The sequence below is a fragment of the Pelodiscus sinensis genome, chromosome 14, assembly GCF_049634645.1.
Source record: "Pelodiscus sinensis isolate JC-2024 chromosome 14, ASM4963464v1, whole genome shotgun sequence".
Taxonomy (NCBI): domain Eukaryota; kingdom Metazoa; phylum Chordata; order Testudines; family Trionychidae; genus Pelodiscus; species Pelodiscus sinensis.
In genome coordinates, this window is record NC_134724.1 from 38,212,272 (window position 1) to 38,236,000 (window position 23,729).

Below are 23,729 nucleotides of genomic sequence, written 5' to 3' on the forward strand. Positions count from 1 at the left end.
CCTAGTCCCAAAGTATGCGGGCTCTGCGGCCTAGTCCTCGGGCCGAGCTCCCCACTCTCCGGGGTTCTGGGCAGGAGGGGTAGGGGGGCCCGGGCCCTCCCTCTCCACCGGGCCCCGACCCAGGGCCCTATGAGTGGCGGGTGTCTCCCACCACTGGCTCGGCGGGGGGGGTCCTTCCCACAATTCACTGAGCCCTCGGGCTTTTCCAGCTCCCTGCCCTGGGTCACTTCCTACCCCTGGCCCGTAGCGGTCCCACCTGTTGGCGTTGGTCGGGTGGCTGTTGCGACACTTCCCCAGTCAGTGTCGGGGTCGGCAGTGTCCGGTCTGGTGCCTGGGTCACGGGGGGTTGGCCGGCGGCTCTGTCGCTGGGGGCAAGCCTGGCTGGGGCTTGGCAGCAGCGCATTCAGCAGTCCTGGTGACTCCCTCTCTGGCAGCTGGGTGCTAGCTCCAACTCGGGCTGTGGTCTGCCCCTTCTGAGCAGGCCAGCAGCCTTTTATATCTTGGCTCCGCTCGGAGCATGCCCAGTAAGGCTGTGTGGGTGGGGCCCTCTCCACCCCCCCCCCCCCCCGGTCCCCTCTTCTCCCCTCCCCCCCTTCCCCTCCCCCGTTCCAGGTGGTTTCCCTGGGCTTGAGTGTGGGGCGGGGCCGCCCCCCCTCCCCCCTCACAGTGACTAATAGTTGTTTGTTTACCTTGAGTGTTGGTGCTTGAAGAAAGGCAGGTTTAGTTAGAGGAAGCTGAGGAGGTAGGTGGAGATTCTGAAGGGGACTTCTGGGCACTTTCAAAGGCGTCATAGGTTGATTTCACTGGTTCCTTTGGGGCAATTTCTTAAAGGGTTTCCAGGGAAGCCTGGGCAATTACCTTCTTTTTGTCAAAGTAAGTTTCCTTGTAACGTGAGAGGGCATTTCTGACAGCTCTGGAGACTCAGGCAAATCTTGAAGATTTGGGGTCTTGCTCCTCAAACAGTGCCATGGTCCCCTCAATCATGCTAAACTCCTGGGGAGTCAGCACCAGCTGGGCTAGCCTCCAGCCCCAACCTCCTGCCAGCCCCTCCATGGGCTGCGCCCAGTGCCCACTCAGCAGGCAGTAGCAAGCAATGCAGGTGCGGGCCAGAAAACTCGGAGGAGCAGGAAGCAGCTGTCGGCTGGACAGAAGTGGCCATTGCCTTTCAAAGCTCCACTTCTCTCCAGTCGGTTGTGTGGCCTCCCACTGGCCTGTGCTTGCACTGCTCCCGGTCACCTGTGCCTCCTGCCTGCTCCCCTGAGGCTGTTCGCAAGTTGAAGGTTTGTAACTCAGGGGATACCTGTCGTGGGTGAGTTTAAAGAGAAACAAGGAGGGTCACTGCCATGCGAGCTGGAAAGGGGAGCTGCGGGGGAGCCCACAGGGGTCTGGCGAATACTCCTCTCCAACGTTACTTTCTATGGGCTGCTCTTCTGCTGGGAGCAGAGAATTGAGAGCACCTCTGGTTTTATGGGGCAGACACCCTCAGGGAGACGGCTCCCAGGAGCCTCTGGATCCCTCCCCAGAAGCTTTTTTTAAAAGTACATTTTTAATTGAATCGAATTGTACACTGGTGGTTGAGCAAGGACTGATATTTAGCTTCATGCTTTTGCAGTGTGGAGATCAGGAGCACACGAGCCACACTGTAACAAAGCTCTTTCCTCGCAGCATTTTGAGTATTGTTTTGTGCATATGCTGTGTGCAAATCTTTGACTCTGCAAAACTTGTTTTTACTGATAGTGATTAAATGTTGGTGAAAGGACTGAGCTGCAGCAAGGGCCGCTAATCTAGCCACTTACACTGTAGCCGTTAAAACCGAGAATTAGTGTCAGTTGGGGACTGGAAAAGAACAGGTGGTAGCAATGAGGAGGTGGTGGCTTGAGGGGAGGAAGGCAGATGGTTTGCTGTCACCCCCATGTGACAGGCGCTTGACAAGCACTCAGGCAGCCAAAAAGTGAATTATCGATTGCCGTATACAAAAAATTCATAGACTGTAAATAAATATGCTGATTTATGTAGACACCTGTTGCAAAACATCATTCAAAATACACTATAGACGAGCTTCAGAACCCTCAAGTAAATGCAACAGAGTAAGTGCATTTTGAAATTTTCGACTATAAAAGCCTGTGTTTGCGTCTCTCTCTGTGTGTGTGTGTGTGTGTGTGTGTGTGTGTGTGTGTGTGTGTGTGTGTGTGTGTGTGTGTGTGTGTGTGTGTGTGTGTGTGTGTGTGTGTGTGTGTGTGTTAATACTCTGTGGGTGTTACAGGAGTGAAATCCTGAGAGCAGGGGGTTGGATTGGACTAATACCCAGCAATGTGCCATGTCATCTCTTTTCTGGTGGAACATCCTTTTCTGTAGCATTTAAACATCCATGAAATATAGCTTGGTGACTTATGTGTGCAGAGAACTGAGTGGGAACCAGTGCGGTATCTCAGGAGCAGCGGGCTTCAGAAAGACATAGGTCCAGGTCCAGCTAGGTCCCGGAAGTCTGAATTGCCCCCAATTACCTACTGGGGCCTTAACTTTACATTTGAATTCCGAGACTGTTTGTATTTCCATGAGAGTTTGGAATTGCATTCGCAGTGTGACCTTTTTGACCAAACACAGAACATCTTGCCTTTCCTGGTTGCCCTGAGTGGATATTGGCTCCTCATTAAGGTCTCATTCAGTATCAATCCTACTTCTGTGGAAGTTTTTAAAGTGTACATGGAGCTTACCCTGGCTGGGTGCAGTGTGGAAGAAAATGTCTTGGGCTACCATTGCCGCATGGATCTTCTCAGCTTGTCTTGATGGGAGTATGTAGGAACCATGGGAGATGCAACTCACCTGAAAACCTCACAGATTTCATTGAAAGATATTGCCAGGCCCAAGAGATTTCATCAAGGGACGTGCTGCAGATCTGTTCCTGGCACCCATATGTGAGAGGATGGATGGGACTGTGGCTAACGTACTGGGGAGGGATGCAGGAGGTCTGGGTTCAGTTCACAGCTTTCCCACAGGCAAGTGGGTTCTTGAACAATTTGCTTGACTCTGTGCCTTAACTCCGAACTTGTGAAGCAGGGATGGTGGTGTCTGTCTCCAACCTCACACCCTGTCTCAGCCTGGGGCCTCCAGACAATACTGCAAGCCAGGCAATTTTTATTTATTTGTGTGTGCGTGAGGGCAGCGCAAGACAGTCACCAACAGGCTCTCACCTTACACCTGGCTGACAAACAGTTTCAGCCTCTTTAGTTTGGTCCTGATGAAAGTCAATCTCCAGTTAGAACTGGATTTCCAAATTCCTTCCCCTCAAGCACACATGTGACCTGCCTGGCAATGAGGTACTGTCGCAGAGGGGCTTTTTGCTTATAGCACTCGGTATCTTCAAGTAGGACGTTTAGGCTACATCTAGACAGCGGCATATCCCGAAATAGCTATTCCACGTCTGGAAACGAGACCGTTATTTCGAAATAGAGTTTGAAATAATGAGCGCACTATTCTGGCATTCCTGTAACTCTTCTTCCACAAGGATTAAGGGACTTGTAGCACTTTATTTTGAAATTAGATCGGAATAAGATACGCAGTTTGTGTAGCTCGAATTGTGTATCTTATTTTGATCTTGGGGCACCCTTAGAGACTGGGTGCATCAAGAAGGTGCATCTGATCAGATTGACAGATCATGTTTTACAAAAACAAGCAGAGAAGACCAGGATTATGCTTCCTCTGTTAGAAAACCCAGGAAATGTGGAGCTGAGTAGTAACCAACAAGGTGTTTCTGGTAACCAATTCTCTAGCAGTAAAGGAAACTGGACAGGCTAAATTGGTGGGTGTTCCCAACAGGTGTTCCCAGGAATATGGAGTTTTAGATCTCTACAGAGCTGGCAACAAAAAGCTACTAATGCTCTGATCATGACACAATGTACCCATTTGAAGGGCACCATTTCCATCCGAGAGGAAGCCCTCCTGTTCTTCTCTACCATTAAGTTTAATGGCAAAGATTCTGACTGACTGCACGATGGGAAAGAGGTTCAACTGTCTTAATTACACCGTATTATCTTTGGAAATATGATTCTCAGCCTTGCTGAAAATAGTGGCGATAAATTCCATCCAGTGGAAAGTCTAGTCACATGTGATCTTGTGAGATGCTTGATGGTTCGGAGCATTCATCTCAAGTCCTCCTGGCTCCTCCGTATGTGTGTACAAGAACTATGTCTAAATTTTATAGAGAAAAGGCTTGTGGTCTGATTTAGAAAAGTCTATGTGGATCCTTTCAAATGCCCTTTCCCCCTAAAATACATTATTACTTTTGCTTGTGTGGGTTAGAGACAAATAACCTACGTGTTAATTTTGTCATTAGTTTGGGCTATTGTGCACATGTAAAAGGTAGGCCAATTTCTAGGCCACTTGCCATCACTTTAATGTGAAGGCTTTTTTTTTATAGTTGAACAGATTGCAAATTTAGAAATAATAGTGTCGTGAGAGAGGTATAATGCAGAAAATGCTGATTTAATATACCATAGAATTGTGTGTGAAGTTACAAAAATATTAGGAAATTGTGCAAAATATGAACTGTTGGAAGAGAATAAAAACTCTACCCTGAATCAAAGGACGACTCTTCGGGGTTTTCCCCCCTTAAGGCAGTTTTGCTTCTTCCCACAAGCAGAAATTGCTTGAAAATGTGCATGTTGTGGGGAGGTGGGGAGGATATTGCAAAGCAATGGAAATCCGTGTACTACCAGGGACTGACTAATAACATCCCTTGCCTGGATATAAAAGTCTGTTTCAAAAATCTGCCAAAATGGATCATGGAACACAAGGGAGGAAGAGTGGTAATAGTCATTGACAAATTACTGTATGTGAATAGCAACTGCTTCTGCCTCAGGAATCAAAAACCAAAGGAGATTTGAGAATTCTCTTCTGGTTTTGTGTGGAAAGTAAATCTAGGGGTGTGTATACAGTATACTGCAGCGTAAGTCTAGGGCTCAAACTCCAGCCTTAGCCCCTTTCTCTCTCTACATGCACATTATGCAAATCCAGGCCTTGGACAAAGGGACCTAGAACCCCATGTGAGTGAAGGGTCTGAGCCTGGGTCATGCTGGGATGCAGGGTTCAAGCCCTGTTGCTTTGTAGAGTAGATGTAGCCCTACTAGACTCATGCTGTGTGAGGCTACAAAAATATCCCACAATCTCCTGGGCTGACTTTGTCCTCTGGACAGTAGTTTGATGGACAGTCAAGGTTTTGCACACTGTACCGTGAACAGAGAGTTAGAACGGCCATATGTGGGGAGGGTGTGATACACAGCGTACAGTCTAGATTGAATAGGGGGGCCACTATTGTTGTCTTACCTGGGGTGCTTGCTTTGTTGCTGCAGCCTCCAGTCTGAATGGCTCATGAAGAGTCACTAGCATGTAAATCACACCCAGCTATGTCTGTGCATGCACTGTAGGCAGCCAGCAACAGCTGGGCTCTTACCAACTGTGGGCATAGTACAGGATGACCCAGTTCATGCCAGTCTTAGATTTCCTTCCCCCCACAGAAATACATGCTCTGTGCAGTACAAGAATGCTAATGCTGTGATTTCATTAAGCTAAATGCACTAGATTAGCTAAAATAGCAAAACAAGTTTATTAACGACAGAGATTTTCAGTGAACACAAGTAATGAGGCATAAAAGTCAGAATGGTTACAAGAAAAACAGAGAAAATGCAACTAATGGTTAACTTAACGAATTATGTTAAACACAAAGCAAATTTTTCCTTGCCACATACTCACAACAGTCTGACTGGCCCCACTTCTTAGGCAAGGACCCTACTTCTAGTTAATGACTGCTTCTTTGGTCCCTTCTCCTGCAGGGAATGGATGGAAGTGGTCTTGGGGGGTTCGCCCGCCTTTTTATAGTGCAAACCCCCCCATCTTGGAAAACATTTCACCTGAAGATTCTGGGGAGAGAGTCTGCAGGAAACGATCTCACTTCTTGGCGCTTCTCTTTTTCCATTCCTGTTTGGCGACTCCGTTTACTGCTCAAATGCATATTAAGCAGAACATACGTTCCTTTGTTTGAGACAGACCTGTTTGCCAGTCTCAGTTTGGAACATGTGCTTACACCGTACAATGGGATCTTATAACATCACACACTGAGTGGCCACGTGTATTTTATCAGGGCAGTATTGACCAGCAAATTGAGCGTTCAGATTTCATCCTATGAAGGATACTTAGCTCGCTTAGCAGGGCCTGTTGACCCGCCCGTGTGCAGAGCATCTCCTAGTGCTCACAGCTGAGGGTATAATGGATAGTGGAGGTTGACACCTCTCTAGTACCTTCCTACTGCTGCACGGTGTGACCTGGAACGTTCCTTCGTGCTCTACACCCTTTTGCTTAGTGTACAGGGTGGTAGATGGTGGTGTATAGTCTTTTGAGTGTAGTTAAATAAGTTAGTGTATTTAGAGCAGTTTGTTTTGCTTTTTTAGTCCAACCACCTCCAGCTTCTCTGGGACTGTGCCCTGAATTCTGGGATGTAAAATTTCTCAGCACCAGCCTTCGCAAGGCACAATTTGCTGCTCCATCTGCAAGTCCTCCCCGCCCTGCACCCAGGAATCTCAAGAGCTCCACCTTCTCAAGTGCTTGGTGGAGGAATCTGAGACCAAGGGCTATTTTCGATCTGGAGCCAGCCGACCTCCTTGGTCAGTGACAGTCACAGGTGCTGAGCACCCCTCCGAGCACTGTGCGTGCACCACAATTGTCAGCATTGCAAGCCAAGGACAATTCCCAGCATGAGAGTGAAAAGCAGTCTTCCAGGAAGAAGAGCAGATGACCATCGCGGACTCCCCCCAAGCATAGTGTTGGCTTGGAGGAGATGCTGCCCATGGCTGTAGCTGGACAAGAGCCCAGACTTCTCCACATGGAGGGTAAGGCCGCACACAAATGTGATCCAGTGGTATCAATAGCACCTTGTTCCATGAGTCCAAAATCTTCACCAGTGCGTGTTCCTTCCATTCTGTTTGTGCCTCCAGCCAGGCCCAGCCCACAGATGCCACCAAGTCCCTTTCACAGCTCCATGAGCACGCCACAGACCCCGGGATGCTCTGAGCCTGCTTTGTCAGCAAAGGGGCTGGTCCTATCCTGCCCGCTGTTCGTCTCCTCCCTAGTAATATCCCTGCTTTGGAGCAGTGGTTCTCAGCCTTTCCGGACTGCTGAACCCCTTTCAGGGTCTGATTTGTCTTGCGTTCCCCCCAGGTTTCACCTCCCTTAAAAAAAAAAAAAAACTTGCTTACGGAATCACAGGCAAAACTCAGAAGTATCACAGCCACGCATACTGAGAAATTGCTTCCTCTCTCGTTTGGTTTGCATGAAATTTCAGTTTGTACGGCTGTCGATTGCCTGGAAAAGTGGGCAGATAGCTAAATGAATTGAGGTATCCCCTGGAAGGCCTCTGTTCTCCTCCAGATGAGCCGTGGTTGAGAACTACTGCTCTGAAGGATTAACCTCTGCTGTGGGAGAAGCCTGTCCCGTGGCCGAACCACAGCCTTCTGGTACCAACAGGGTTCCCTTTTCCAGAACTGTCTGAGGCATTCTTGGAGCCAGAACCAGCATCCTTCATGAGGTCGTGATGAAATCCAGACATGCACCGACTGCCTTACTATCTCCCACAGCCAGTGTTCAGTCTGGCAATGGAGACCTGGATTGTTATCCACGGGGCCGACCACCAGCTACGGCTCTTCTTTCTGGCCTTCCCCGGGCACACGGGGATCCTTGTCTCAAACACCAAGCACCATCTGAGGCAGCCTGTCAAGCATCCCCTATTCACTTGCCAGCATCGGCCTTTGAGAGCAAGGCAGAAATTGAACTAATTCTGATGTCCTGCTATATCCCTGTTGTCTGCTGAGGCACGTGTTTCCCTCCCGCCCTCTCCACTGGGCAACCAGAACCAAGATTTGCTTCAGAGCAGAGTGGCAGGCCCTGGTATCCCACTGCAACAGATTCAGGACACACAGCATCAGCTCCTGGATACCCTCTAACCCCAGGGCTGGCTGCCATCCCCATTTACTAAACACAGTGTCTATTCCAGTTGTCCCCTATTACTTCCTTGCCCTCAATGTATCGGGCTTAGTACCTAGAGTTAGCAGGCGAACCTGGCAACACACACACCTTTCTTCCTCCCATAGGCAGTGCCTCGATCTTTGCGCCCACCACTGTCCGCTCCCTGTGGAGTTTACTCAACACCTTTCTGCCAGGGCGCGCAAGCCTGCACTTCTGTGGGACCTTGATCTTGTTCTCTCAGCCCTTTGAACTGCTGGCAACATGGCCGCTCTCCCATCTCCCAGTGGAAGTGACATTTAATAAAAGTTACCTTCACCTCAGCCAGACGGGTCAGTGAACTAGCAGCCACAATGGTGGGCCTCCCTTAAACAGTTTTACACAGTGACAAACTGTTCTTGTGGCTCCACTCCAAATTCCTCCCAAAAGCAGTGGTGGATTTTCACTTCAATCAGAGCATCTGCCTGCCAATTTTCCGCCTCGAGCCACATGCTTCCCCCACTGACAGAGCCGTACGTTCCTGCGTACGTCCCTTTTGTCCCAGCGCATCTTCTTGTAGATATCGAGGGGCATGAGCAAATGCTACAACCATCCCAGCATCCCCCGCACTAATAGTCAGAGCACATGCTATGTGACTGCCAGCTGCCACGTAAGCCTTCCTATTGGATATGCCCTGGCATGATATTGGCTGTTGATCAACCTAGTGCTCCCTCCACAAGTTCACGATGCACTACACCAGGGCTACTCAATTTTGGAAGCTCCGGGGGCCACAATGATACTCACAGCACATGCCTAGGGCCACAACTTAAGTGTGGTTGTATATACATGCACGTATGTGCAATAGCTTCTTTCACACTGATGGGCATGGCATGAATACAAAGATTAAGACAAGACTACACAACATGCGGTATTTACCCAATTAATAAAATTCAATATTTACCCAATTTCCACCCAATTTCCACTTTTAATGAGCAATGACAGTCCAGGAACTTAACTACCAAAACGCATCTCAACAGAAGACCATTATATTGACTTGCCGTTGTGAAGCGTGTTCCCCATAGAGGCCATGTTCAAAGGATCTCACCTATGGGCTGCATATTGAGTCCCACATAAACCCAAACTGCACTGCGGGCCGCAAACAAACGGGCCGGCCCACAGGCTGCATGTTGGGTTGCCTTGCTCTACACCATTGCACAGGCAGCACCTGCAGACATCTCCAAAGGCCAAATCATACTGCCCACTTCCATTGGTATTCTCGCACCCACCTCCATGCTAATCGCAGTTGTGAGTCACCCAGGTGTGATATACACATAGGGACCGTCGCTCACAGAAGGAGGAGGTGGTAACTTACTGTAACTGAATGTACTTTGAGATGTGTGGTCCCTATCCACTCTTCATCCTCCTTCCCCCTCCTTCGGATTGGATTCCATGATGGTGAGAGAGAGATTGGAGAGACATCAACCCACACTATGTATACCCTCAGCTGGGAGTGCAAAGGTACCCACTACTCAGGTGTAGTTCCATAGACATGGCTAAGGTGAGGTGGGCTGAGGTGCTTGGCATGCATACCCACACCAAGTGTGGAATACAGATGGGGACTACACAGCTTGAAGAACCTCCAGTTACAGGTTAGTTACCTCCCCTTTTGTGATGTTCCTTGAGGCCAAGAACTATAACAGCATATAATGAATGAGGACTGTTACTAGATTGTCAGATATGTAGCTACATGATAATTCTATCTAAGGATTCTCCCTCCCCCCTTTATTCTTCCCACATAGTAACTGGCAGAACAAACTTTGATTTAGACTAGATTCTAACCTCTTGCTATATGTGGGGAAAGGAAAAATCGGTTTTCGCACCAGAAGGGAACTAATGTGTGAATTTTTTTAATTGGTTGCTTATATTTCAAAGTTGTTCAGTTACACAGTAATGTCATAGTCAGACAGCAGAACGCCATTTGGAGACAAAAGAAAAAAAAGAGGTTATTTTGCAATTTGGCTGAATATGCAATAAGAATTATAGAGTTCAAGTGATTAAGTGTGGGAAAAGATTCATTTTCTACAGATGCTATCTTATTTTTTTGTGTAATGGTGTTAAGGCCTTCTAAATAAACATGAGTTTTTGTAGCAGGCTCAAAACACATTTAAAAACAAGACATTAAACTAGGAATTTCAGTTTGTATTTTGTCCAGTCTAAGTGTAGAAATTGAAGTGAAAATGTTTGTGGTCAGGGCTGTGGAGTAGCAAATTCAGTGCCGAAGTCTCTAAAAAGACAAATGACTTCTGCCTAATGTTGCTGCTGATGCGCTAATACTACAGGTACTGTGGAAGATTAAGGAAAAGATGGAGCCCGGTCTAGATCTGCTTTCCAATTTGGATCAGTCAAGATCATGAAGAAACCAGGTTTTGCTTTGTCTCAGTGGTACATCTGTCACTTCTGGGTTGGAGAGAAGAGCCTATCTTCTTTTCTTCTACAACAGGGGCGGCCAACTCATTAAACGAAGAGAGACGAAACAGCGGTGGAAAAAATACAAAGAGCCGCACCAGAATTGTTGAGAGGGAGAGGGGGAAAAAAAAGAAAAAGGAAGAGCTCCCCAGAGTCGTTGAGCCAAAAAAAAAAAAAGACTCTGCCCCTTTAAAAGCAGGCAGGCTTTTTGGCCACTTTGAGCTCCCATCAGCTGCTGCCATCTTGAGGACTCCATTTTGCTGTGCCAGACGGCTCCTCTGCACCCAGTGAGCACAAGGGACCAGGGGCCGTTTCTAGGGGTGCATGGGGCGGCTTCGCGAGCTGCACTTTGAGGGGTGAAGAGCCACGGGTTAGTCACCCCTGTTCTACAGCATGTTTATTGCAATTGCATTTTAAATTGGGTTCTTGTGTTAGTGGTCCACTAACAGAATAAAATATTAATTTGTGTGTAAGACGAGTGTTACATCCCATTGCTGCAAGCTCCAGCCATGACCGTAAGCGATTGGAATGCATCTTCAGATTTCTGTAGGCTCTGACATACACACAGACCTTTTAGAACTTTGTGCTGATGACAGAAGGGTGGGTTTTTGATACTATTTATGTATAATAGAAACACTGAAAGTTGTAGGTACTGAAGGACCAATATTGTTCATAGTGTTTCTTTATCATCTTCTTTATCACTAGGAACTCAAGATTTTTATTAAAAGTTGATTGGCTCCTTCTTATCCTACATGTGATTTCTTGAGCCTCCATGACATTTGGATGATATTGATACAGATAGTACTGTCAGATATAACTCTCCAGTGCATAAATAAATGATAAAGTGGCAGGGAAATGTGGACTTTGAAATACAAACAGAAAAATACCATAATTATATGAAATAAGAGTAGAATTGTCAACAATATTTTTTGAAACTTCAGTGTGTCACAGCACTTGTTTGTGTGACATAAAGTACCGACAGTACTGAATTAGCTCAAGCATTTTAGCCATCGGAGGAAGGAAGTTCTGGAACAGCCTCCCAAGAGGAGCAGTGAGGGCCAAAACCCTCACTGGCTTCAAGACAGAGTTTGAGAAGCTTATGAAGGAGATGGTATGATGGGACTGGCCACAGTGGCACATAGCCTGTCTACGACTGCTAGCAGCAGAGATCTCCAGTGACCAGTGATGGGAAGCTAATTGGACAGGGCTCTGAGTTAGTAGAGTGACATAAATGTTGTTCAACATCTTCATTGATGATAGGATGGATTGCACCCTCAGCAAGTTCACAAATGACACTATGAGTTGGGCCCAAAGAAATCTGATGAGGTTCAACACTGACAAGGGCAGAGTCCTGCACTTGGGGCAGAAGAATTCCAAGCACTGCTACAGGCTGGGGACCAGCTGGCTCAGCAGCTGTTCAGCAGAAATGGACCCAGATGGGTGGATGAGAAGCTGGAGAAGCCTTTGTTGCTGAAAAGGCTAACAGCATCTTGGGTGGCATTAGGAGGAACATTGCCAGCAGATCAAGGAAGCGATTATTCCCCTTTATTTGGCACTGATGAGGCCACAGCTGGAGTATTCTGTCCAATTTGGGCCCCTCATTACAGAAAGGATGTGGACAAATTGGAGCGAATCCAGCGGAGAACAATGAAAGCCTTAATTAGAGGTCTGAGGCATGTGACCTGTGAGGAGAGGCTGAGGGATTTGGTCTTATTTAGTTTGCAGAAGAGAAGAGTGAGGGGGGATTTGATAGCAGCCTTCAACTCCCTGAAAGGGGGATGGGTCCAAAGAGGATGGCAAGAGGCTGTTTTCAGTGGTGGCAGATGACAGAACGAGGAGCAGTGGTCTCAAGTTGCAGTGGTGGGGAAGGTCTAAGTTGGATATGGGACAAGCTATTTTATTAGGAGGGTGGTGAAGCTCTGGACTGGGTTGGCTGTGGAGATGGTGGAATGTAAGGCCCGGCTTGATGAAGCCCTGGGTGGAATGACTTATTTAGAGCTAGTTCTGCTTTGGCAGGGGGGTGGACTAGATAACCCTCCTGAGCTCTCTTCCTTGCCTAATCTACTATGATTCTATGAGGTGTCTGGCTGAGCAGTCTTGCCGACATGCTCCGGGTCCAAGTGATTGCCATATTTGGAGTCATTAAGGAATTTTCCTTTACGTCAGATTGGCAGAGGCCCTGGGTATTTCTGCCTTGCAGCATGGAGCCAAGGATCACTTGCAGGTTGAAACATGTTAGTGGTGTTTTGACTTGAGGACTTGAGTTACTCATCCAGAGGTTGGGGTCTATTACAGGGGTGGATGGTGAGGTTCTGTGGCCTGCAGTGTCAAGGGAGAGCTCAAACCAGAATGATTACGATGGTCCTTTCTGACCTTGGAGGCTCTGGAGATAGAGGCAAGCTAATAACAATTTACTTGACAATAACAAGGGCCTTTTCAGGATGTGTTTTCTGGTGCCTTTGGATATGTTGGCATCGGCTTAGGGTTGGTTTATTTGAAAGTTAAGTGTTCTTAGGGATAGGATATTAGAAAACTGATCCTTCAGAGTCGTGTTGATTACTTCGTTTTGGAAGGTGCAGATATGGTTGGGTTTTGCTTGAGCACCAAGCCCATTTCTGAGCATTAGGTTTGCAGGTCTCTGGGGAGAAGAAACTGTTTCAGGTTTTTCCATGTTTTTAGTAGTCTGTGTGTGTTATGCTGAGACGCCTATTCTGTGCCTTTTACTTTTTCCTCCCTTCTGTTGGATGCTGGTATCTTCTCTGAAATGTAGGAGTTCTGATTAGGATTCTAGGAGCGGCTGCCTTCCTCTCTGGCTCACTGCTGTGCGATGCGTCAGCAAGGACTGTCACACCTTTGTAATGACTGTTTTATATGACAGGAAAAAATCGAATTCCTTCCTTTAAAGCAAAATATGCTGTGACTTTGGGAGGGGTGTTCTTTATTACCCTGGATTTTATGACTTCCTTTAAAAGTTTACAATGAAATATTTAAAAAATATATTCATTGCCAAACTGCACACATCTCAATGTCTGTATGTTCACAGAATACATGCTGTGTCCATCTGTGGTCTTCAGGATAGAATCAGTGAACACAGGTTCAGAGATTATAAGCACGTTTTATAAGGAACATAGGCCTACTATTTTGTGAGCTTTTGCCATTGGTTCACATCAAGTGGAGTTGCAATAACAGTCCCGTTTTCCAGATTTACCCTAAGCTACTCCACAACAGTTGCCATAACAAAGCCGCACAAAATCTCCCATATCTGCTCTCATTCTAGAATTCTCAACAACAAAAAGAAAAATATAAAATTTTCATCTGATTTTTAAGAAGATTGTCATGGACAAAATCAGCCAACATGTAGCTGCTACTTTTGTGTTCAGTTCTTAAATTGTCGTACCCTACCACTGAGGGTGTGAATTTCACTATATCATGGGCTAACAATACTCTTGAGTCCTGCACCTACATTATATACCAAGGAAAGGAAGATGGTTTGTGTGCTTTACCCCTAGGGCAGGAATTTGAGATCAGGGTTCTATTTTGTTATTCCACAGACTTCCTGTGTTGTCTTGGGCAACACATTTAGGGCTTGTCTTCACTGCCAGAGAGATCGATGCTGTGGCGGTTGATTTTCTGGTGTTTGATTTAGTGACTCTAGTAAAGACCTGCTAAATTGAATGCTGATGGCATCCCTGTCAACAGTGGTACTCCTCACAGTCCCAAGGAATAAGGGAAGTTGTCAGGAGCGTTTCTCCCATTGACCTCCCACTGTGGGGACACCCCAGAAAAACTGATGTGAGGTACGTCGACTCAGTTACACCATTGTTGCCGGTGGAATTGCATGTCCTACATTGATTTTTCTCCACCAGTGTAGACATGGCCTTAATCTGTGCCTCGGGTTTACCTTGTGTAAAATAGGGGTCATATTTCTGAGCTTGATAGCTGTTCTTTACTAACTCATTTCTCTTTGTAAAGTGCTTTGAGATCCTCTAATACAAATTACTACAGAAATATAGAATATTATGTTTACTATTTCTGTAATATAAATATACCCACACAATATCTCTAGACTCCTAAATACTGGAATTTGGTAATGGTTGGCCACCTGGATTTTTCCTTGATTAGATGTAGAAATGCTTCAAGTGAATATTAGCATATTGTTGCCATGTGAACATATTTATCAAAGAATCTTTTACTGTAAAAAATATATCCACTTAAAAACAAATTCAGTCATAGCATAAATCTGGATATCTTGCTCTCATCTTCGGGTGAAATTCTTTGAATGTCCAATGTTGCTGATGCACTGAGCTACTGTAACTGGTTTGCCGACTAATACATAGCAAAACACCATACAGTGAGCTCTTTTATATACATTAAAAATGAAACCTCTAGTAAACGTCCATTCTTTTTGAGCTGGTTAGGAGCTGTGAATATTCTCTCCTCCAATCGACAGGTTGATTCTAATGTATAGGCGCGCAGCCTTTTCACTGTTATCCTCTGACCAGGCGCGCTTTACATTTATGAACAATACAGGCCATTTGATATACTTAATGAGCACCACAATTGTCCCATCTGGAAGGACTTGCCTTATGAATTCTGAATGTTTTCTTTTTCAGACATTCAGATGTTTTTAGAGGGGGAAAAAGTACTTTGCTGTGCAAAGCACTCCAGTAAACAATCCTGACTATAGCATTTCCTTTCTCCTTTTGTGAATAAATAATTATGGATTTTTTTGGAAATGTTTGAAGGTACGATGCTCTTACTGTAGGTACAGCAGCAATCTGTGGTGTGACTCTACCCTGTACTAGCTTGCCATGATCTAACAGTTCATGTGCATGCTGGTGACAAGCATGAAGAGTTTATTCAAGTGGTTTGATCTAGTCCTCTTTGAAACAGGACTAAGTCAGAGCGCGTTAGTGGACTATTCGTGTACAATCTGCAGGGTGAATATCATTAGACCGTGGCAGGCTAACATGGGCTAGATTCATACCCTAGCTTGCTACATTAAATGTCCATGTAGACAAGCCCGAAGAAAGGTATAATTCAGGTGTGTTTGTGCTGTTATAAAGTGATCTATTTGCTGAGTGTCAGCAAACGTGTCAATTTTACCCATATCAACGCTTGTCCAGTAAGAACTGGATTTGTATCCCCAATTAAAATACTATTTAGTTATATGGTAGTATAGCCTAGTGCCGTGTTTCTCAACCTTTTTTTTTTTTTATAAAGTACCCCTTTAAAAAAAAAAAGTACCCGCAGTACCTACAGTTTTCAGACACACAATTTTTTTTCTACTGTTGCAACACATCTGTTTAAACAACATAACCGTAGCCAGGTGAGCGATTAAATTTTGGAGGGTAAAAAGTACAAAAATAATAAAATACTGTAAAACAAAACAAAAATTCAGTTTTCTCCAAATTTCAGTTGTGTTGACATACCCCTCCGATTTCTCTCAAGTACCCCTAAATGTACTTGTACAACTGTTTGAGAACTCTGACCTAGTGCACTGCTATAAATAACAAAAGACAATCCTTGCACTGAAAAAATTAGCCTAAGCATAAGAAAAGAGACTAGGTAGACACAAGACACAGATGGGTGGCTGCCCTTTAAAAGATAAGAAATGGTAAATGATGAGAACACTGCCACCAGGTGATGCTATACTGCTTAATTCTGCAAAGGCAAATGTCAAAGAATTTGATCAGCTGATCAATGTAGCTTGTGACTAATGCTCTTTAAAGTATCACAACCTCCTAACCAAGACCAGAGATGGATATTCTGTCATAAATGGAGGAGGGGGAGATAATCTTGCTTTGATGTAATTGAGCTATGTTTCAGGTTCATATTCTGGCATTCTTTCACTGTCAACCTACAAGACTTATTTTAACAAGTAAATAACTTTGCCAGAATAACTGGTCAAAGTTGGCAATTTGGTTCTTGTGAGAGATTTATTTTTACTTTTATAATAAAAGAGGATAAAGGCTGAAAACATTTTCAATAACGTAGTTTGTACCAGTAATTCGCAGTTAGCAGTTTTTTGTAAAATATTAATATACTGTTGGAAGCCAAGCCAAAGATGTCATTATTCTCAAAAACTATAGCACTGATCAGTGAGTTTATCATTTTAAAAAGTTTTTCCTTTATCCTTGCAGTGTTCCATGTAGTCTTTTTTTATCAACAGCTCTAAGTACTCCCAAATGTTAAGTAATTCTCAGCAATGTCTTTACTAGGGAGGTTGTCACAGGAGTGTTCTCATTTTGCAAATCAATAAACTGAGGCACAGAGAGTCCAGCTTGTCCATTGTTGTTCAGCCACTAAGTGGCAATGCTGACTAGCATACTGGTCACTAAACAAACATTTCTGCTATATATGTCTCACTCATGTCTAGCGCATAATAAATCACTATTTTGGTGTAACTTAAAATGGTATTGGTCATTCTTATGTCCATTTTCTTTTTTAACTTTCATATGGCATAGCCAGTGTTAGGCTGTCGGCATTGGAATGCTGTTGCAGGAAGTAAACCTGGGACTGTGCCGTTGTGGGAGTTGGAGCGGAAGAGAGAGGAAAAGGGAAATGTAAGCCGGAGGGGCTAGGCAGCCTGGAAAGTATTCATCGTCATTAGCTAACCAGTCAAACATTTCATTGTAGCGCCCTTGGGAGTGATGGTTTTGATAGAGAACTTTTTTAAATTATCATATTAGCGTCCTGAAGTGCTTATCGCAGAGTAACACGCTTTAGTGTATTTGAATTAGTTCTATCTCCCCCAGCAAATTATTTTAATAATGATGAGATTCTCTTTGCTATGGCATCTTACTTCATCAAAATCTAGTAATCATCTTCACAGTTTTACTGGCCAGAAAACCAGCAAGCTTATGTTTTATACTGTGTGTTCGCCATTGGAGACCTGGTTCAGATCTGTAGTCAGTTACCAATCCAAATGATTCTGTTTCAGTCTAGATCCCTGTGGATATTTGTGTACATTACAAAGCACCTTGGTACAGTTATCTCAGTCAGTAGCCTCTACTCAAGTCAAGCCCTTGGACATGAATGTTTGCCAAGGAATTGTGAGACAGGACAGACTTGAGCAATTAAGCGAGTTCCAGGTGCTCCAAAGTCTTCGTAACTGGGAACCTTCTGGTCTGGAGCACAGGTGACCAGTCCCTGTGGGGAGGGCCATCCAGAGGAACAGGGAGGAGGCAACACATTTAGCATGAGTGCGGGGGGGAGGGGTGCTGCTGCAAGTCACCGATGGTCCGGAGCTCTGTCAGGTGCGTGAAATGGAATCTTCTCTTCAGCTGGGCCAGTAGGGTTTATGTGAAGCTTGTCTTAGCTGCAATTCTCTCTTTGTATACCGTCACCATGGGCTGTTTCAGGCCATGGCCTAGGCAAACTGGCAGAGCTCCATGTGGGAAATCTACCACGCATACGTCATGATGTCTGTCAGAAGTTCTAGTTCCATGGATACATTTATTTTTCTATTATTTAAATGGTAGGCTAGTCATTTCCTGCATTGTAACATTTGCTGTCAGTCCCTATAGCGGGAGACTTACTGAATGCCCAGTGTCTGCAACGACCATCTGTCTTGGTAGTTAGATAATCTGCATCATAATACAAGGATCTTGTGGTTTTGTTGCTGAGTTTACTACAAATGCATTGGAAAACTTCATTCTGGAGCAGAAAGAGCAATATTTTGGAAGCTTTGTTTCATACCATTCAAAAATGTTTATCCGGTCTTGATGGTTCACATAAATTTGCCTCTTTTCAGTGTCCATTGGTCAAGTAGCTGAGTCCTTTGTTTCCGTATTTCCCTAAATGTTCCTTAAGAAACCATATAATTGTTTAATGATCTCCTCTGAACACGCAGGAGTTGGTTTTCCAAATAGATGGGGGGACTGATCATTTAATATCAGCTCGTGTTCTGCTGAGCCATTTCTTTCAAGAGATGTTCAAGGAAACAGTCTGTGAATTTTGCAGCATCGTTGAGCATTAGATTGAGTATGGAACTTTTTTTTCCCTTGAGAGCCCATTGAAAAATACACATTTAAAAAAATCTCTATCAGCAATAATTGAGAGGATTGATTGGTTTATCTTTCTAGCATTGTAGAACATGATTCTTTCTCCATGCTCTTAACATTCCACTTGAATCTTTGACATGCAGCTGAAAAAATGAGATTAATGCAAAACTACCCAGAAATAGCAATTTAAGGAATGTTCCAGAGGAATAAAAACATGATGAAATGCATGTAAAGATTTACTTCACAAATACCTTGTTAAACTGTGCTTAAAAGTTTGAGGTAATAAAGTGGTTCCCTTATTGGCCTTAAGCGAATTTGAGTGTAATTATTCATTGACATAGCTGTGCACTGCTGAGCATTGTGCTTACAAATCGGTTTGTAATGGTTTTGAGGCATTTTGAGTGTGTGTGTGTGGGGGGGGGGTGCTGAACAGAGGAGGAAAATAACCTAGTTTTCTAAATGCATATGATAGCTGTCAGCAATACCAACTTGATATTTAATTGCCGCTTCCCATGGGTGAGTTTGCTTGCCTATTCCTTGCTTACCTTACATGTACAATTTACAAGTCCTTCATGCGTTTATTTGGTTCATGGTTTATTTTTCATACCCTGCTGGTTTTTGTTCTGTTTGAGTGATCTCCCTACGATGTTGACAGGAGAAGTATTTCCAGTCTCTTGTCTTACATAAGGACACAACTGAGTTTTTGTTAATCTGGGAAGTTTTGGCAGCTCTCCCAGATGCTTCAGCTTCATGCCTGCAGGTTCCTCAAATAAAGTGTACAAATTACTTCAAGTGGGTGGGTTTCATTATGTGTGGAGATAACTATATTAATAAGGAGAGCGTATTTTAAATTAAACATGTGAATTAAAGAAATTCATTAAGGCTATTTTTATGGGTAGATTTCATTGGATACTTTGGTTTTAGTTTGGCTATTTAAAAACCTTTTTACAACTCTGTTAATGAACTTGGTGATTTACGAAGCTGGATAAGACATGTTCCCTGCCCCAAAGAGCTTATAACTTAAATAAATCACTTGAGACTATTACCAAGACAGCGTATAAGGAACTAAAACATAAACCTAAAATCATCTGAAGATGCATATTTTGAAATTAGAATGTCAAGAACTCTTGGATTTTGGGAGGAAGAACTGTTATCATGGGACAAGATTTGCTACTGAGTTTAGTTTTTTTCCTTTGTAAATTAATAACAGGTATTTGTTTCTGTTACTCTCTGGAATTAGGATGAGCATCGGAAATGGTGGCTGTGATTAATGTTCTTCCGACTGTTGAGCCAATGAAATTGATGTTCTGTGGAATTATGTGGGTAAAACCTTGAAAAGTGTCTGAACTAGGAGCCTCGTTCTCACTGGAATGGAATTAGGCTCTAAACACACTTTGGTGCTTATGAAAATGCTACCCAGTGGCAGTAGAGCAGTTGTCTGTCAGGGATAAAGCAGAAGTTAGCACTTCAGAAGACAGTTTGGCGTAGTAATTCTCTGCAGTCCAATACTACTTTATTTTGGATGCCTGTATAGCACCCTGAACACAAACGGAATCCTAAAGTACCTAATGGAATTAAACAATGAAGTAACAGAGAAAAGTAGAAAGAAATAAAATCTGCAGGGGAAAAACAGGTTTTCAACAGGAATTTAAAACGAGTCTTCAGCTATGATGGGAGATTATTCCTGATTCCTGGAGCCATACAGAAGGCTACCACTTTATTTCCAATGGCAAGTTTGTGGCGACACAAACATGACGGGTATCGTTGATTAGAATCCAGTGGGGCAGGTGCTTAAATATAAGTGCCAGAAGAGCGCCTTTGACTTAAATGAGACTCTACATACGCCTAAGGTTAAGGTTGCATTTAAGCACTTTGATTAATGCTGTTCCCCTGCTTTGCCCCCATTATGCTTTGGTACCTTCCATACACCTGGGAGTACAAAGTGAAGGTGTGTAAGGCTGCACATACCTACATCATTCCTGGGTTGCTGCAGCTCTTCTTTGTCCCAAGATCATGGATGAGAATCTGGCCCAAGCTGTGTAAGAATTCCATAAAGACACAGAGGGGAAATGGATGAGAACCATGGAGTTGTTAAAAGATGGGAATGCTGACTCCACAGAGCCAATGCGTTCTGCACATGCTAATATTTGGCGGGGGGAGAGAGGAGGGCAGTAGTTAGTCTGTTGTATTTCAGTTTCTACTGCTCTACAGCAGAAACACACCTACCCCAGGTCTGGGTGCCTTAGATAATCTCTTAAAATTACTCTTCTTAAAGTCAAATGATTCTGATCACAGTGTCCCAGCAATAAAATCCACGTCACTGGAATTTAGGTGTTATGATGGCTACTCCAAAGCTTTTCCCAAAAATTGCTAATGTAAACGGAGAGGAGATAAGTGTTTTTTTTTTTTTTTTAAAGGAGGAGGATGGCTTGAGCAGATATGGACTATGTGGCAGTTAGTGGTGAAGACAGGTGGTAGATTGGCAAGTGTGATATATGAGAAGGAGATAAGGTGGTTGTTGATTTCCCAGTCATTAGAAGGAATGCAAGGTCTCAGTCAAAGGAGGAGATAGAAGAGAGATGGAGCATTATTTCTTTTAACCAAGAAAAGCACTTCTGTCTGTGACATTGTGTGCATGAATGTTCCATATTAAGTAGTTCTCATCATAGACCAGTGGTCCCCAACATGGTGCCTGCGGGCATCATGGCACCCACGGGGTCATTTGTGTGCGCCCGCCAAGTGCTCGGGGCTGGCCTGGCCCTGGGCACGTGGCGCATGCATGGTGCCGAAGCCGGCCCCGGGCGCATGGCGCACGGCGAGCGCCGGCCCCAGGAGCACTGTGGATTGGCCGCCTGTGCTCTGGGCGCACGGCGCTTGGGGGGAGCCCCGGCCCTGGGTGCACAAGTGTTCCCGCCCTCTGGTGCCCGGCAGGCGAATGGCCACACCCCCTGGCACCCAGCAACCTCCAGTGGCTGGGGACCACTGTCATAGACTTTGTCATATTCTGTATGTCTAATAAAATCAAATATTCTGAGCTATCCACCAATGAATATTACATCTAGCTGCCATACCATTAAAACAAGGTGAGGAGATGGTTGGTTGGTTTTGTTTTTGTTTTAATGGCCAAAACCTGCTCTCTGAAAATGATAAAAAGCTTAAACTAAATTCTAAGCATGGCTGGAAGTGTTTCATGTCTAGAGCGTTAGCCATTGCTGTCAGTTGTTTGTGAAATGGAAACTAGGAGAACAGAGGCTTCGGCTGTGTCAGGACTGAGAGGATATTTTGTTGACAGTTTTCATATTTGGAATTTAAAATGAATCTTCTTCTGCCAACACTGCCAATAGCATGGTTTCCATTGTCTGCGCTGATTTGCTATCTGGTTTGTCGTTCATGCAACTGTAACGTTACTTTATTCTGCAGATGTTTCTGTAGTTTTGTCCTTGCCACTCATGACAGAGGTGCTTATCATCCACCAGTGCTGCGGTTGTCTCTCTGCGCCTCGGGTGCACAACGATCAGTAACTTCCTCCGTCTTCCAACTGACATTGTAACTGCGTAAAAAAATGTAATGGCATATTCTGTGCCCTCAGCAAAACAGTGAAGCAAACTCCCACAAATTTAAATAATTCACCCCAGAGCCTCTACTAAAGTGTCTAAAGTTAAATATAAAGCTGCAAGCTACATAGCATGCATCAGAGATGTTTTCGGCATATTGTAAACACCAGTTTAATCCTGATTCCCAACAAGGTCAAAAACAGCTCCATTTTTCAAGCAATTAGAGTGATTGTCAGACTGCTCAACTAGTGATTGTTCACATTTTAAAGCAGTAATATTTGGGACATAATAACTAGTCTCTCATTTGGTTAATGTAAAACAAAGTTCAAAATTATTTTCAGAAATACTATAAAGGAACAATTTCTCACTGTTATTTTAGTGTTATAAAATAGTTTGGAAAGTGGATACTTAATGAATTGGACATTTTGTCTCTGGTCAGTGGACACCCCTTTGCTTAGAGTCCAATCCTAAAAAGTGAAGTTGCTGGACCTGGTCATGGAAGCATTGGGGTGTCTCAACAAAATGTTTGTAAGAGTGTTAGAAACCTGTATTGTTCTCTAACCATGTTTGGGAAATGGGGAAGTTTCATCGACTCACCCATCACAAGTCAACCTGAAGTTTTTAACAGTTGTAACAATTAAAAATAAAATCTTGTAATGGAAATGTCAGGTGACCTTAGCAATCATTGCTGCGTGCTCTGCCTATAGTACTGTATGTAACGGGGCTTCTCTTACACAGAATGCTAGCCTAGATATTTAGTGGAGGCTTGCATGGATTGCCTTAATGGGATGTTGCACAAAACTATTTACATACTTTCACACCTTTTAATCCTTTAATCCAAGGGATTTGTCTCAGCGTAAATAGAAAGGCATCATATATGATGACCTACAAGATATTCTGCTGCAGGGTTTATACAGCATTCTTTATGTCATGAAACAACACTAGGTGTGGCACTGTTAAATACCCTTTAAAAGTTGTCAATAAAAAAGTAACTAGTTGTTGGGGGGGGAAGTCCTGATTTGAGTAGAAGATAGGAACACCCCAGAGAAGAAACACAGCCTTCCTGTGTAAATATCATGGGAAGCCTTGCATCCCATGCATTGGCTGTATTACAGCCCAGATGCCTCCAGAGAACAGTTGCATGGCACTGTGCAGGAGGCAGAGGGCGCTTTATTTAGGTACGTGTCTGGAATGCCACTAATTTACTTTGATTCATGTGTCAGAACTGGATAATCTTGCCAGGCTGCTTCAATGAGTCTGTATAATCCAACGATTGCCATGTGTAACTGAGTCTAGTGCAAATTAATACCACAGCTCTACAGAGTCAAGGAGGCGAGCAGGTTTGAATGTGCTGTGGAATGGCAAATGAAAGCCAATTTTTTATTCCTTAGAAAAATAAAAAATATTGTTGGGCACTGATGTATTCTCTTATGAGGTGACTTGATATCCCCACTTCTCCCCTTCCCTCTTTCCTTGCCACTTCCATTGCAGTGGAGATTTGGTCTGCTTGCTATACAGTGATGTGTCCTTTAATATTCCCATTAGTGTTCAGTAGCTACCTTTGGCCTGCATGTCAGCCTTCAGTTTAATGGCCTTCTTTGTGTGTGTTCATTTGGTTTTGTTTCCCATCGTGGTTTTGTTTATTTCTTTTGTTTTTTTCCCTGTTTTCTTTCTTTAAACCGTCGTGATGTTTGCCCTTCATATTCCCCAATGT

The 23,729-nt window shown here is 44.3% G+C and overlaps 1 protein-coding gene across 7 annotated transcripts in view; it reads left to right on the forward strand.

The window, feature by feature from the left end:
* NEO1 (neogenin 1) overlaps nucleotides 1–23,729 on the forward strand; it is a 304,427-nt gene that overhangs the window by 200,126 nt on the left and 80,572 nt on the right. The gene's annotated exons all lie outside the window — the stretch shown is intronic.